This window comes from Cupressus sempervirens, chromosome 9 (genome assembly GCF_028749045.1).
Source record: "Cupressus sempervirens isolate cs-2001-9-10 chromosome 9, ASM2874904v1, whole genome shotgun sequence".
Taxonomy (NCBI): Eukaryota; Viridiplantae; Streptophyta; class Pinopsida; order Cupressales; family Cupressaceae; genus Cupressus; species Cupressus sempervirens.
The window spans coordinates 479,448,118-479,466,813 of NC_143126.1; positions in this window are offsets into that span (position 1 = coordinate 479,448,118).

Here is an 18,696-nt window from a genome sequence, read left to right on the forward strand (position 1 = left end):
TAAAAATTATAATTATTTGAATGAATACACAATATATATATAAAATGACTTGTCAAATTTCTAACCATTTCGAAATAACATTTCATTGAAACATACAAATTTCAATGAATTCACTATATATTAAACAACATGTCAAATTATAATCAAATTTGTATCTATATATCAACAAACAATATTTAAACTAGATTGCACTAACCTTTTCTATACAAGGAATATTCAAAAAGTCTTCAAATCGTGTATCCAATGATTGAATTTGGTGTTTGTTAGCTTCCAAAAGTGTTTGTCACCTTGAAATAGTTTTTGTAGGCTTGAAATAGTGTTTTCCACTTTGAAAGAATGTTTGTTGTGTTGAAACCCACGATTTCTGTCGGGATAATAGAGTGCAGAATAGAAAAAAAGCAGAGAATGAATGAAACGAGCCCCAAAGTTGCTTTTTGACCATTTTTAGGTGATTTCACATAGTGCATACGCGCTATAGCGCATACGCACTATATTAGAACACATCACTCTCCACCCTCCCTACTCTCTCTCTCTCCCTACTCTCTCTCTCTTCCTACTCTCTCTCCCCTCTCCCATCCTTTACTCTTTAGATCTCTCACACACACTCCCATCCTCCCTCTCCCACTTCTTACTCTCTCTCTCTCTGCCACCTCCTACTCTCTCTCACACTCTCTCCCATCCCCTACTCTCTCTTACACACACTCCCATCAGCTACTCTCTCTCTCCCCTCTCCCATCCCCTAAAAACTCTCTTTTGCAGATACACACTCCCATCCCCCTCTCTCTCTCCCCTCTCCCATCCCTTACTCTCTAGATCGCTCACACGCACTCCCATCCCTCTCTCTCCTCCTCTCCCACTGCCTCTCCCACCACCTACTATCTCTCTCTCTCTCTCAAGTTCTCTCTCTCCCTCTCTACTCTCTCTCTCTCTCCCATCCCCTACTCTTACTCTCTCTCTCTCTCCAATCCCCAACTCTCTCTCACACTCTCTCCCATCCCCTACTCTCTTTGACACTCTCTCTCATCCTTTCACTCTGTCTCTCTCATCTCGTACTCTCTCTCTCTCTCTATCACCTCCTACTCTCTCTCACACTCTTTCCCATCCTTTCACTCTGTCTCTCCCATCTCGTACTCTCTCTTTGCCACCCCCTACTCTCTCTCACACTCTCACACTCTCTCCTATCCCCTACTCTCTCTCTTTCACAGACACACACACACACACTCACACTCCCATCCCCCCTCTCTCTTCTCTCCCATCCCCTACTCTCTAGATTTGTCACACACACTCCCATCCCTCTCTCTCCTCCTCTCCCACTCCCTCTCCCAGGTCACCTACTATTTCTCTCTCTCAAGTTCTCTCTCTCCCTCTCTACTCTCTCTCTCCCATCCCCTACTCTTACTCTCTCTCTCTCTCCCATTCCCAACTCTCTCTCACACTCTCTCCCATCCTTTCACTTTGTCTCTCCCATCGCGTACTCTCTCTTTGCCACCCCCTACTCTCTCTCACACTCTCACACTCTCTCCTATCCCCTACTCTCTCTCTTTCATAGACACACACACACACACTCACACTCCCATCCCCCCTCTCTCTTCTCTCCCATCCCCTACTCTCTAGATTTGTCACACGCACTCCCATCCCTCTCTCTCCTCCTCTCCCACTCCCTCTCCCAAGTCACCTACTATTTCTCTCTCTCAAGTTCTCTCTCTCCCTCTCTACTCTCTCTCTCCTATCCCCTACTCTTACTCTCTCTCTCTCCCATTCCCAACTCTCTCTCACACTCTCTCCCATCCCCTACTCTCTCTCACACTCTCTCCCATCCTTTCACTCTGTCTCTCCCATCTCGTACTCTCTCTTTGCCACCCCCTACTCTCTCTCACACTCTCACACTCTCTCCTATCCCCTACTCTCTCTCTTTCACAGACACACACATACACTCACACTCCCATCCGCCTCTCTCTTCTCTTCCATCCCCTACTCTCTAGATTTGTCACACGCACTCCCATCCCTCTCTCTCCTCCTCTCCCACTCCCTCTCCCAGGTCACCTACTATTTCTCTCTCTCAAGTTCTCTCTCTCCCATCCCCTACTCTTACTCTCTCTCTCTCTCCCATTCCCAACTCTCTCTCACACTCTCTCCCATCCCCTACTCTCTCTCACACTCTCTCCCATCCTTTCACTCTTTCTCTCCCATCCCGTACTCTCTCTCTCTCTCTCTGCCGCCCCCTACTCTCTCTCTCACTCTCTCCCATCCTTTCACTTTGTCTCTCCCATCTCATACTCTCTCTCTACCACCCCCTACTCTCTCTCACACTCTCACACTCTCTCCCATCCCCAATTCTCTCTCTTTCATAGACACACACACTCTTATCCCCCCACTCTCTTCTCTCCCATCCCCTACTCTCTACATCTATCACGCACACTCCCATCCCCCCATCTCTCTCCCTCTCCCTCTCCTACCACCTACTAGATCTCTCTCTCTCAAGTTCTCTCTCTCCCATCCCATCCCTTACTCTCACTCTCTCTCTCTCCCATCCCCTACTCTCTCTCACACTCCCATCCCCTAATCTCACTCTCTCTCTCTCCCATCCCATACGAGCTCTCTCTGCCACCACCTACTCTCTCTCACACTCTCACTCTCTCTCCCATCCCCTACTCTGTCTCTCTTACACACATTCCCATTCCCCCCCTCTCTCTCTCCCTCTCCCACTCCCTCTCTCCCATCCCCTACTCTCTCTCTCCCCTCTGCCATCCCCTACTCTCTCTTTCATAGACACGCACTCCCATCCCCCCCCTCTCTCTCTCCTCTCCCATCTCCTACTCTCTAGATTTGTCACACACACTCCCATCCCCCCTCTCTCTCCCTCTCCCACTCCCTCTTGCACCACCTACTATCTCTCTCTCTCAAGTACTCTCTTTCCCTCTTTACTTTCTCTCTCCCATCCCCTACTCTCACTCTCTCTCTTCCATCCCCTACTCTCTCTCTCTCTCTCTCTCTCTCTCTCTCTCTCTCTCTCTCTCTCTCTACCATCCTATACAAGCTCTCTCTACCACCCCCTACTCTCTCTCAAACTCTCACACTCTCTCCCATCCCCTACTCTATCTCTCTTATACACATTCCCATTCCCCCCCCTCTCTCTCTCTCACTCCCTCTCCCATTGCCTACTCTCTCCCATCCCCAACTCTATCTCTCTTACACACTTCCATTCCCCCTCTCCCTCTCCCTCCCACTCCCTCTCCCATCGCCTACTATCTCTCTCTCCCTCTCTCTCCCGTCCCCTACTCTCAGTCTCTCTCTTTGCCACACCTACTCTCTCTCACACTCTCTCCCATCCCCTACTTTCTCTCTTACACACAACTTCCATCCCCCCTCTCTCTCCCTCTCCCACTCCCTCTACCATTCCCTAATCTCTTTCTCTTCCATCCACCCTCTCTCTCCCTCTCCCACTCCCTCTGCCATTGCCTACTCTCTTTCTATCCCATCCCCTACTCTCTCTATCTCTCTCTCCCCTCTCTCATTCCCTACTCTCTCTCTTTCACACACACCCATCCCCCCTCTCTCCTCTCCCATCCTCTACTTTTTCTCTCACTCGCTCTCCCTCTCCCACTGCCTACTCTCACTCTCTCTCACTCTCTCTCTCTCTCTCTCTCTCTCTCTCTCTCTCTCTCTCTCTCTCTCTCTCCTTCTCTACTCTCTCTCTGCTACCCCCTACCCTCTCTCACATTTTCACACTCTCTCTCTTTCTCTCTTACACACATTTCCATCCCCCCTCTCTCTCTCCCTCTCCCACTCCCTCTCCCATCGCCTACTCTCTCTTCCATCCCCTACTCTCTCTTCCATCCCCTACTCTCTCTCAAGCTACTCTATCTTCCCCCTCTCCCATTCCCTACTCTCTCTCTTTCACACACATGCACTCCCATCCTCCTCTCTCTCACTCTTCCCCTCCCACTCTGTCTACCACCACCTACTCTCTCTCTCCCCCATCCCCTACTCTCAATCTCTCTCTCCCAACTTGTACTCTCTCTCACACTTCCTCTCTCCCCCATCCCCTACTTTCAATCTCTCTCCCCCATCCCATACTTTCTCTTTGCCACCTCTACTCTCTCTCTCACACTTCCTCTCTCTTGCATCTTGTACTCTCTTTGCCACCCCTACTCTCTCACATTTCCTCTATCTCCTATCCTATACTCTCTCTACCACCCCTACTCTTTCTCACTTCCTCTCTCCCCTCTCCCATCCCCTACTTTCTCTCTATCTCTCTCACACACACAAATAGCCATTCCCTCGCCCCACCCCTCCAGCTCTCTCTTGGTTTTGGTTTGCAATTTAGGTCTTAATAGTGCGTGCGCACTATAGCGTGTGCGCACTATAGTGCGTGCACACTACCTCAAATTCAATAGCATTTTAATAGGGCGCACGCGCTATAGGATGCATGCACTATTCAAAGCTTTGCCTTAAAACCAAGCCTAAGGCTTGGTTTTGCCTTGGAGATCCAACCCAAAGGTTTGGAGTTTATAAACAGGTCTGAGACATGTTTTCCAGCAAACATACAAAAAATGATTGATTTTTCTTGTGTGCTCCCCTTCAAGATTCTTCGTGGTTGGGTATCGATAATATCAGGTTACATAACATTATAGGTCTCTGTGTTAGCTATCTAACCATATAATTTATTTTTAATTTGAACTATTTTAAGTCTTTCATCTATAATTTCTTTTGAATGTATGTTCATTTTTTGTCAAAAATCACAATGTACTAATTGGGCTGTAGATTTTAGCTCATTCATCAAATTTTGTAACAACTTAGTTTTTTAGAAACTAGACTCCATTCTACACACTTTGAAAAAAAGAAGTTTTGATTTTAGATTAGTTTTCAATCATTTCTAGGGGGAGCACACAGATATTTCACTTTTTTGGGATGGGTCTAATTTAAAAATTCATTAAAAAAAATACACATTATAAAATTACCCAAAAAATCTGGGATAAACTACATATTGTTAGGTAACTTTTGACCAGAGCGATTAAAGAATTTCAAAAAAAAAGTTAAAATTTTAGGGGGGCCACACTTTGTACTATGTTATGTTTTTTTGGAATAAACAGTACCACTTTTTGTGGCCCCCTTTTTTGAGGACCTAAAACTAAACCATTTTGAAAAAAAATTAGTAGTTTAGAAACTAGATTCAAAGGACTACGACTTTTGTTTTTGTCATATCTTAAAATTTTGAGCGTAACTATCTTCAAATTCTTGTTGAAGTCCAGAATTTTCTAATTTTAGGAAAAAGGTGTCCACTTATACCCCCCTTTTGGCACCACAACTTTGTGGACTTACCCACATACAATTTAAGTGGTTTGAAATATGAACAAAGGATTTTTATAAAAGTAATAAAGGCTTTTAATAGTTAAAAGCTTACCATTTTTAAACTGCACTTCATCTACAACTATAAGATTTAGATCAATGGAGAAAGGTAATTGATGTCGTGGAGTGCTTTCTTGATCACCCAAACCTACAGCATGACATCTGTTTAATACATGAAATAAAATAAGAAGTATTGTTATTCAAATTCCTAATTATTATTTTTTAAATACACTCACCTTGTTTCCTAATAATATTTAGGTTTCTTCTTGAATAGCTATGCCCGAGTGATTTGTGACCTTCTTTTTCTTTTTCTTTCTCAATCCTATAAAGGGGAACTAGAAATTTTCATGATCCTCAACTCTACTATTTAAGTTTCTAGATAGGGATTTATGATTTTGGCAAATGGAATGACTTTTTTTTAGTTTGCTTAGACTAAACCATTGTTCTATTCATTTCATAGACATGTTATCTAAGCAAAGGATTGGTTTAAATCTAGAAGATGAAGCAAGAGATGCATGAATATCTCTAAATCTATCAACAGATTGAATGAAAATGTCTTTGTCATAGTCACTAGTTGGTAAATTTTGGAGCAATGAACTTAAACAATCAACTAATTTTTGAAACTTGCCATTGATAGTACTAGATGAATTCCAACCATCTGCAATGTGAATAATAATGGAAAAGTCAAAAATATTGAAACTATTTGAAATTTTGTTTAAAATGATGGTTTTGAAATTCACTAGTTTTGTCACCTTCACTAGTACTAACAACCTCAAGCACATCTTGATTTTTGGAAAGTATACAACCATCTACAATTGAAATATGGAGTAATTAATGTTGAGAATCATAAAATCATTTAATAATTAATCAAATAAATCATATTGTCATTACCAATGACATTAATGTCATGACTAGAAATTCTTTGGCTTCCTCATCATTAGTGACCAATGGAGTAGAAGTTTCTACCATTCAAAATGAGACTAATACAGTTAGCATAGAATTTTTTTATTAAAATATAAATAAATTAAGCTTAAATCTCAAAAGATACTTACCAACAAATTGATCATGTTTGTTCCTCTTTAGAATATATAAGATCTTCAACACATGCTTGCTTGTGTTTCCTCTTTTTGCCCACTCACAATCACACACATGCAAATTTGGTCTAAATTTTCTAACAAAATACCAATTTGTTAGAATAGATTGACTTCTAACTTTATATGTATTTGTTAGGTGACCATCTAGATAACAATTTGTATCTGGTATTATTTTTATCTCTCTAAAGTAGTTATGTAATATCTTTCCTTTTTGAAGTTGGTTAAAAATCCAGATAGTAGCAAATATCTTTTATTTTTATAGAATGGATCTACCCTATGAAGAAATGTGTAAATGAGCCAATCCATTTTTCTTGTGCATTTCCTAGAACGATCACTTAGATGTTGACTTTTGATGTGGGAGTGGTATGACTCTATAGAAGCATTAGTCTCTTGATTTGCATGAGGGAAGCTTCAAAAGTTTTTTCCCCACATCACTATACAAAAAAACTTGATATCTTAGCATATGAAAAAAGAAATTTTAATTATATAAATACATAAACACTATTTAAAAAATATTTTTGATAATCTTACCAATGCGACTCTCATCATGACACCAATAATTCTGAAAGTAATTGAAGAATTGCTTCTCTTGTTTGAATTCCTCCATGAAATTTTATCAAATGAGTAATGAAATATTAATTTTCACTCATTGCATACATTATCTCATCCAATCTATCAAATATTCTTGTTCCAACATCTTTATTTCTAACACATCTAGATTATATTTAACATAATATAGAGTTATGATGTGACATATTTAATTTTTAATATATTTTAATAAAATATTAACTTACTTGTCCACATTCTTCGACCATGCTCTACACACATGCCAAATGCACAACAACACTTGACAATTAAAGGATAATCTACAAGACAATATATTATCAAAGTTCATAAGTAGCATTCTAGTAAAATAATTGGTAAAATTCAAACTAGTTTGTTCTAAAAATTGGGATTTACATACCTATTTATAAGCTAAATAATAAAAATTTATACTCTTATAACTATAAACTAAGGATTAAAAAAACCTAATTGCTTCAATCTCAGCACTAGCATCATCTATCATGAATTCATTGACATGCCAATCTTCTCTATATTGTTTCTCTCTTTTGTAAATATCTGTTAGCCATTCATTTATATCCTCAACTTTATTTCTTGAGGATATCACCCATGCAATAGGTACACCAACTTCTTGTTCATCAAATAAAAGTAAGGTATAAAGTTGATACTACACATGAAAAAATCAATGATAAATTAATATTTTTGACAAATAAGACCAATGACTTAATTAAATTCCATAATTAAAATTAGAATTGTTCTACTCACATAGTATTTATTTTTCAAAAATGTGGAGTCCATTGCAATAATTGAGTCATGTGAATGTTTCACCATCATCTCTAACATCCATTGTGTTTGGATGCCTATGATAAATGGAATATTTTTCACATTTTTTTGTGTTTTATAATAAAATAAATTATCTTTCTCCTCTACATGCAACAAACATACACTTTGAGCATCATCCTCATTTTTTTGTGAATGTAGGGAGCACACTCTTTTCCATGCATTTAACACATCCTTTCTTAACAAACATGTATCCCTCTTATTCATCAACTTTGTAAGACCAGAATCTAGGTAATGTTGTTCACATATTGTGTCAATCCCCCACACCCATCAATAGTAAGGATTCAATATATGATTTACATTCATTTGACAACCTTGGTGCATATCTACTCCTTGGATCACCTGAAGGATCCTCCTTTCCATGACAAAATTCACCATTGGTATCCTGATGGCTAAACTTATTATATGTAATTATTGTAATATCTGGCCTACCATACATAACTCTAACAAGAAAATGGGTTTGACACCCCCTTTTTTGAGTAAAATTGTTTATTCTTTCCTTTCTTTTTGGTGCATTTCTTTTATCTAGTGGCACAAAAGCACAATGATATCTATTTATACATATTAACAAAAAACATATTAATTGATATAATTATTTTATTTTATTTATAAAAGTGATACACTTAATCAATTTATTAAATCTAGACAAACCTTGAATACATCTTTGTGGCATGGTTAGGAGGTTCTATCAAATTATTCTCAACAAAACTTTTACATATAAATGTTGTTTTAGCACTATCCAATAAACCTTCTTCTTTGAAAAAGTGAGGAAGTCTCTCAAGAGGTATAGTAGCACACCAATCTACTTGTTGTTTACTATTATCTCCAATAGGTGTCCATTTAAGTTCACAACTTGAGAAATGACTTCCTTCATTTTGGACATCTTGCACAACTAACTTGATAAGTGATCCCCACTTATTCTTTCTACCCATCCTAAAAATATTAATATTGTTAGTGACCCTTTATATTATTTAAATATGTAGGAATTTTTTTATAGTGGTACCATTAAGTCTATATATTAATATCCTCAAAAAAATATTTTACTATAATCAAAATCATTTAAACACCATCATATGAAAAAAAAAAAAAAAAAAATGACATATCCCATGGATGAAATGTTTGTTCATTGTTATTGCAAGATGACATATATGAGTATTTTATGATGGTATAAGTGATATTGTAATGTATGACATAAATATTTTTGCATATTTTATGTGACTATGGATATGATGGTGATGGTCTAAACATTATGAGATAAATATTTATAAACACACATTAACCTATGTGGACTTAAAAAGAGATAAATCTAAAAAATCTACATGTTATGACCCCACTAGAGAAAACTAATACTTTTTCAAATATACTAAAATAAATAACAAATTTTTATATTCTTCACAAAAATTTTAAAATTTGAAATTTAATAGTTTTCTTAATTATATAAGACTTTCATAGTAGAAAATTGCAAATTAAAATAAATACAAGTGTTATTATTTATTCTACTTGAAATTGAAAGCTAGATTTCATTTAAATTGAAATTGATTGTAAGTTACTCATCAAAGAAATGTTCTTGACACTATAAATGTGGAACAAAATATAAGAGATGTAAAAAATAATGTAAATGAAATAGATCTTAATTAATAAGTCACAAAATAAGTAGACGATTAAATAATTAAGTTTAATTATTTAAAATTATAAAGAAATTATTTCATAACTTTTAAAAATTATATAGAAATAGAGGATGATTTTTAAAATAGATTTTTTTGTCTCTATTTCATAAAAATATAATATTAAAGAGAACAAAATAAAATCATCTATTTTTGTATGATAATTTGTTAATATCTAATTTAAACTATTGATTGTAAAATATTGAAACTAATATCTAAATCAATTGATAACAATACTTTTAAAAATAAATTGAAATGCATTTCAATTAAAACAAATTTAAGCTTGTCTCAATTTAAATAGTATGATATTGAATAATTTAATACAAAATTGATTAATATATTAAAAAAAATTTAAGTTATTTTTATGTTTAAAAAATAATCATGAGAAGTATAGTAATATAAACATGATAAGTATTATATTATAAAATGAATCTTTTTCAAATAATGAAACTAAATAAAAACAATTTATTACTAATAAAATTTACATTCCAAAATTCAAAATATAATCATAATGTGTCATAATTGTAGTGATTTAGTGAAGACAATGGTTCAATATAATATGATTAATTTAACATTGGTTATATGCTTATTAACTTATTCTAAAAATCAATTTTAAAAGTTAAATAATATACATAGAAATAAGTGTATGCTCACACATTCAATACATTTCAATTGACAAAATAAATCTATGTTAATTTTTACAGTATTGAATAACTTTTAATTACAAAAAACAATGCATTAATAAAGAAGAGATGCTTATAATACTTATACTTGAAATAAACTTTATTTTCATGTGGTTATAAATATTTTCACTTAATAAATAACTTCTTCAATGGAAGTTACCTCCCTTTATTAAGATTACAATAATTAGACAATTGGACAGACTGAATTTAGTATAATTTATTTGGACGTGAAATATTACAGTTCCTATTTCATAGGACTCCAATACTAAGACAATGGGACAAGTTGTACTTCTAGAAATCTTAATAAAAATATTGATACCATAATTATGTGATGTATTTTAAATCTACGTGTTCAGTTAACATTACTTCAGATTTGATGTCACTTAACTAAAATTTAAAATTAACTTTAGTTTCTAAATCATCTTAGATTCTAAAATGTAAATAATTTAAGTTTTCTTTAGTGGAAAACTATATTTAGATAAGATAAATAGACTCACATGCACCCAATTGAAATCAATCCTAGATGCAAAAGATACCCCAACTAAAATAAAATCTTTTATTGTAGAAAGATATCTTTAACATAGTCAATAAATTAAAAAAGTAATTATTCTTATTTATTATAGAAGTAACTAGGTATTTTTGCAAAGCGTGAAGTAGTCTTAAAACTTAAGATCAAAAAAAAAAAAATTAAAATTGTTTCTTTAATTTCATTTCAAATAATACACAAAATTAATATATTATATTTGAAAGTATTTTAGCTCTTGAATTTGTATACTTCAAAACCAAATCAATGACATTTCTATTAAAAATAAATAAATATTTGTCTAAAACAAAAATTAAATATCAAATAACAAATTTATAACAACAATTTGTAAAGAACAATATAATAATTTGTAATTGCTTAATATTTATTAGAACCTTAATTTTTTAAATCTAAATCTAAACCTTTACATTCTTATTGTAATGTTATAATTGTACTAGGAACCAGCACCATCTTGGAGACTCCTTATTTTAAAAACAATTTAAGAAGGAAAAAGAAAAATTGACTGATGATTTTAAATTCAAAAAGATAGTACAGAAAATATGCTCACATGATTTCAAAGTTCCTAAAAACTATGTCTAAAAAGTAAAAAATAATAAATTTATATCCTACCACTAGCACTATAAACACAACAAATGAGTTTCTCATAAATGAATAATCAAGCTTACACTGTTCAACATAGAAAGCATGAACATAAGAAGTAATAGGGCTCATTTTTAAACCTAGAGACACGGGGAAAGAGTATAAAATGTAAAATGTACAACCAACATAACATTGAAAGAGAAATTTTCTTCCATAATAAATAACAAAAATTTCACACTGAGCAAGTTGGCCTTACTTGGTAAACTATAGATTTAAACTACAATAGTTGGAAACCCTTTGCAATAAGATGATAGAGAGGTCGATTCTGATAAAGTAACACACAGCAAAAATGAAAGTGAGGAATATTTCCCAATGTCTATGACTTAGTCATATATAAAAATGAATGCAAAACTATCAGATTTATAAGACAAATGGACAAGACTTCACCAAAATTTGGTAGAAAGCACATTTATGCCAGTAGGTTGATATTTATAGAGAAAGTAAGGCAGGAAATTATAAATTTCATTAATTTATTCATAGTGTAATTGATGGCTATGCAAAATAAAATAAATGGCAGTGGATGTAGTAAATTATGAACTTGATTTCTGACAAATGAATGCTGAGAACATAATTTGAAGGATGGGACAATGCAAATGGCCATGACATGGCATGGGGTAGACATGGATGGGCATGACACGGCCGGTGCAAATATGTTACACCATAGCCGGTGCCATTTTAGAGTTCTTTAAAGAATAGTTGGAACTTCTTGAGATTTGGATGATCATTGTAAACATATTCACTTGTTATTATTGCTTAGTGTAATGCTGATTTAAAAATATTAATTCAAGTGAGCTTTGTCTACTTGTCAAGGTTAATACTTTTTGTTTCATTACAACATAGTTTCAATGTTTTTCTTATGGATAATATTTTTATTTATACAAATTACACATTTTGTATTAATAGTTCATTCATTTTTTTTTATACTGGGCAAAAAAAAAATTCATAATGTCATGAAGGAAATTTGTTAACAGAGAGATAAATGTAGATTAAAGAATTTTTTCTTCCTAAATTTTTATCAATGGTGAAAATTTTTGTACACTAAAAATCAAATTTTCTTCTTGTATTAGAAAATGTGAGCTCGATTATATTCAACACCTTTAGGGTTGGTTTGGTCACCAGTATAGGATTTGAAAATAGAAATGTGAATGTGAATGTGAATGGAGAATGAGAATAGGGAATTGCAATTTCAATGTTGTTAGGTTCGTGTCGAGTTTTATTGGAAATATGTTCTTTGACTTTATTGACTAACTTTCATTATGCAAGATTAACAAAGAAATTTACAATATAGAAATTCAATTGCAAATAAACATATTAGATATAATTGATGTAGCAATCACAATTTGTAGTTGTGAATGTTAATTCAATGTCTACTGGTAGTCAATCGCCCTTCCTAGATTTGAACGTTGCCACAACTTATGATAAGGATGTTGCTATAAACTGAAACATCTAGACTATTATAAATTACAAGCTCTATACTCAAACATAGCTAGACCAAATTCAATGCTACTTCAACAAGATAAATTGTAGCTTGCATTGTCACCTCCTAGTAGTGATATTGACAAAGTGTTTGCTGGAAATTAAAGACGTTCAACCCTATGACTCCATTTTCCTCCAAATGTAGTTTTAGATAGAAAAATCTTTTCCCAATTCACAATCCCAGATGCATGAAACATAGATCAATATGCTAGTAGATTCAACACAACATACTAGTGTTCATCCCAGATTCAAGACAACTTATTCTTATGTTTAAGTGAAGTATCATGTAAGAAGCCTGCAGCAATAGATCTAAAAACATTATCAAATAAAAGAAAGTCAAAATTGGAATAGGAAGAGTATTTTTGGGAATGGAGAAAAAATCATTTTGGGGCTAAAACAGGAATACATATTCCTATTCCCCATTCCAATTCCACCCACCAAATGAAGATTAAAAAACATATTATAATTTTCAATGACTATTAATGTTGTATTCCAGCAACCAAATGTACCCTTAAGAAAAATTATTGTAATATATAGATTTGGGATGCCACATTAGGCCTTTAACTTTATTTTTCCATATGACTTATTACAAACAAAGAACTCAATTTAAGTCACCACTAGTGACGAATGCACAAACTTTTTCACATGACTAGGAAAAGCACTACCTTTGTTGGCAATGGTAACATTATTTTATTTTCAACACTACCAAAAAAATTTCTTAATGTACATAGAATGGTAACATACATCCAATTTAAATAAATATTTTTAGATAGAAATCAAACTTAACTAAAACAAATCTTTCCTATTAATCCAATCATACCCTACAAAGTGACATGCTAGGGAAGGTAATCGGGACATAATTAAATCACCTTTCATTACATTTAACGAGACTTCTTTCACACTCTCAATACCTTCTACTATTTTGATATTAGTATGCAAACATTTAGATGAAACGAATGCATCATTATTGTAGATGTGTAACAAAGCTAGGATGTTTTAATCAATATGATTTAGCATTACATTGAAATGATTTATTAAAAAGGTTGTTTTCCAATGTTTTATATTGATTTTCCACATATTAATTGCTAACTAAATTATAAATTAAAATCAAAATAATTTATTTAGGCTAATAGAATATCATGAAACTATCTAATAAAACCTCATTGAAGCTATCTATTTCAAAAAAAATAAAACTTGCATTACTGTTTTTGTTAATGAAAAAATATTTCATCAATGAAATAGTCATGAATTGCAAATCTTTAAAATATACATTTAAAATAGAGGGGAATAAGGGAAGATACTAATTTGAAATTTTTTTGAGAATATTAACATAAGTATGAATTATCCTTATATATATATATATATTCTCACAAATGGTTATATTTGTATATTTTTTAAGGTTACTATAATCAAACCATCATTTAATGGGACACGATTCATAAGAATGTTTCCATTATTAAGTCTCTAATTTTTTTTCATGGGGTCATCTTAGTTTTCTCTTAGAATATTGCATAAGCTGGAAGGTTTGAGTTGTGATGTTTCTATCAAGATTTAACCGTGTAGTTTTTGAGTCAACTTCTTTGACCCATATTTTGTGAGTAGTGATTCAACATGAATCCATCTCTCGTGAGAATAAATGGAACACTTAGCACTCATTGGATCTAAGTTATGCTCACAAAGGTGAAGCACCAGACTTCTCGAGAGGTCACCCATCCTAGAACTACTCTAACTTGACACACTTAATTATAAATTTTCCTCAATGGTTAAACCCGCTATGCTTGAAACCTCATTTTTTTCATGGGGCCATCTTAGTTTTCTCTTAGAATATTGCATAAGTTCAATGGTTTGAGTTGTGATATTGCTATCAAGATTTGAGTGTGTGGTTTTTATGTCAAACTCTTTGAGTCATATTTCATGAGTAGTGATTCAACATGAATCCATCTCTCATGAGAATAAATGGAACACTTAGCACTCATTGGATCTAAGTTATGCTCATAGAGGTGAAGCACCAAACTTCCTAGGAGGTCACCCATCCTAGAACTACTCTAGCTTGAGCATGTTTAATTACAAAGTTTCTTCCATGGTTGAACCCAATATGCTTGCAACCCCATTTTTTTCATGGGGCCATCTTGGTTTTTTCTTAGAATATTGCATAAGTTGGATGGTTTGAGTTGTGATATTGCTATCAAGATTTAACTATGCAGTTTTTGAGTCAAACTCTTTGACCCATATTTCATGAGTAGTGATTCAACACAAATCTATCTCTCATGTGAATAAATAGAATACTTAGCACTCATTGGATCTAGTTGATTATCACTAAGGTGAAGTATTGGGACTTCCTTGGAGGTCACCCATCCCAGTACTACTCCATCTCAAGCACACTTGACTATGGAGTTTCCTCCATGTTTTGAGACCAGGTTAAAAAAATAGAAATTAGCTCAATTTGTTCATTGGTATGTAGGAACTATTTCCAAAACTTATTTTAGGAAGTTCAATATGAACATCAAAAGGCTTTGTGAGCCATAGTGCAATATAATGAAGATCGTTGCTAATTTTTATTTACTCTTCATATTTTAGTATTTTTTTTTATTGAATGCAATATAAATTTAGTAATTTGATTGTCCAACTTTCACATCTATATGAAACCATTATTAGTTCATATATATTGTGAAAAATATTATATGATTGTCCACATGAGAATATTATTAGTGTTGCATGTATGAAAAATAAAACTAATGTAAGAAAGAATCATTATATATATTTGTTATACATGTATTGAGGTTAGCATGGAATTATCAATTGAAAAATATAGGATGTAGAATCTATGCAACCTAAAAGAAGGAAAATTTATATATGATGATCATGTGACATTATTGATTCCAATCTTGTAGAGAAGAAATAAAGAAAGAGGAGTCGTGCTGAACGAAACAGTGTTAAAAAAAAGTAACGATATTGAATTTACACTTATATAATATTTTTTATTTTATTTTTCTATTTTTGAATTATTTACTTTTCATTATAGGAAAATAGTATTTGATGGGACCTAAAACCCTTAACCATCAAAGAAATATAATAGAAAGAAACATCATAGAACTAGTCTTGAGCCTAAATACAACCACTAAACCAAAAATAGGGTAAAATTTTCCAAAAATAATAACCATCAAGAAAGAAATAAGAGAACGTGTCTCATAAAGTATTAGAATATGTACAAGATCATGGTGTACCAAACTAGGTTTTAAGCAATAAAGAAAACTCTAAAATCAGGTTAAACAAGTTGAATGAAAATTTGAAAAATTTATCAATTTTATATTTATGCGCCGATTGAAGGCCCCAACTACAATTATATTCAGGGTAGTGTGCTCTTGAGAGTGAGCCTACTCGTGGATTCATTCATTGGCTCATTCAATTTGATGACAGGAGACTCGTCTCTTGTTGTGAATTGAGATGTTTTATTCTTTCTATTGCCACTATAAGTAGAAGCTAATGTTATAGGAAAAAAAATTTATTCTTCCTCTAAACTCAATTTCCTTGATTGAGGGTTTTTTTGGAGCTTTCATTTCTTAGTAAATCCATGTAGAGATAAAAACCACCAACTTCCATAGAAAAGATTTAAGTCTCCTTCAACCTGTTTGTTTTAGAAATTGACTAGTGAGCTTTTTCATTCAATTTGATTTCATTGAATGATTTCACAGTGGAATATTTAAACATGATAATTAATAAAGCATTATGAATCCTAGATTTTTTCCTTATATGGAATGAACTTAGTTACATAGTAATAAGTGTTAAACATTTTTTATAAACAACCTCTGAGTAGGAGTAATAAGTCTTAATGACTTCTATGTATTTTCTCTATATAGAGCCTTCTAATCTTTAGATCCTTCAAGATCTTCACAGTGTTTTTCTATAGGACACTTTTTCTACCCTTTGAAAAGGCCTAAATAAACCATGTGCATTACTACTTCACTAAGTGCAACCAACTAGGGGAAATTGGGGGACGAATTGGGTGCAACTATAGCATGATGAAGACTACTTATCCTCACATCTCTATAGTTAATTTTGGCATCATCTTTTTAGTTGCTAAAGTTCCAAGGTTATCAGGTAATTTGAAAGATGATCTAACTCTAAAGCTTTAAAAATAGACATTTGATTTACATAATTAAATAGCATTGAGTTCAAATATTTTTCTTATTTTTAAACATTCAAATCTTTAAATTATGCCAACTAAATTATGGAAAAAGAATCAAAATTTCCTTAGTAAAGTTGTAGTTTAAACATCAAGATTGCGAACCACCTAAGGACTACCTATATTATTTGACCACATTTATTAGATCCTTTTGTGGATGAGAAATGGTCTTGAACTTTAGGAACAAGGGAATTTGTGCCTCCATTTAATGGAAACACATACTATAATATATCCTCAATCGAGCCTTGTGTTGCTCACAACATTACACAAAGAAGCTTCATCAAACATGCAACGCTTAATTTTCTTTTGTCTAAAAATATCTCATTGTGATTATAATTATTTTTTTTAAATTGAGTTAATTGACTTATATAAATATAAAGTCACTTTCATTTTTAATAGCTTAATATAATTTGTTACCTAGTTTCTATTTTTTTAAAGTCAGATACAATTATTAAATTATTTAATAGTTTGATTATTACTGAGTAATTTTATAATAATATTAAGATGTAGATTTTATTTAAATTAAAAATAAATCTAATATTGTTGATCAATTTTAAAATACAATTTTATATATTAGATAAATCGTATTTGTTTACATATATTAAAAATATATTTCATAATTAATAACATATAATTTTTTTACATATTTATTATAGTACATTTAATGTAGGCTAGGAGCATTTTACAAAAAAGAAATTACCTGTTTTAATGGTCATTATAAATAATTATATATAGTGCAAGGATTTGGTAAAAAAAAATATGTCCATTTATTTTTCAGAAGTAGGAAAAGTAGAATCTGTGGAGAACTGGTTACACTATGATTTAAGAATTTTTCTTTTTACTATCTTTAGGTACTTTAAAAAAATCTAAGTATGTTTAATAATTTTTGTTTGGAAATATTTTGGAACATTTTTTCTAACAAACTCTTTTCATTTCTTTATTAGCCTCAATCGTACCCAATTTATACAAGGAAGAGGCTAGTCATGTTTAAATATTTTTTTAAAAGAATCTTTAACATTATTTTAAAAATGAGTATTGCTATAGACTTAAAAATATCAATATATTTATATATTTCAAAAGATATATGATATGATTGTACTTTTATTTATTTATTATAAATGATTATGATATGATTGTACATAAGACTGTTCTTTTATTTATATTTTAAATAATATATGATATGATGGTAACACTTTGAATTTAAAATAGTAAAAACAATGTAAAATGTTCCCCGGTATATATCCATATATCCACAGGAATAAAGTAAGAAGTGGTTGAAAATGAAGTCACAATTGACGTAACATACTCACCAGTGTTAATATTAATCTTCAGGTTTCTTAACTTAAATATTAGATTAGGTTTTCATATTAGATTAGGTTTTCTTTTGTATAGTTTGTTTTTAGTTCCGGCAGTTTTGTATAACCATTTGTAACTGTTATTGTCGTCTCTTTTATAAATTTCTTGTATTGTTCTGATTGAGAAGTACATCAAATAATAAATGGTTTCCACTTTCTACATATTTTCATCTTATTTCTCAGTCTGGGCCAATAGTGGTATCAGAGCATTGGAATTAATCTATGCGTAAAGCTTTTGAAGACTGGAGTGTTTTTGAAGAAGCAAAATAAAAGAAAGCGAATTCAGGTGCAATTGATTTAATTTTGAT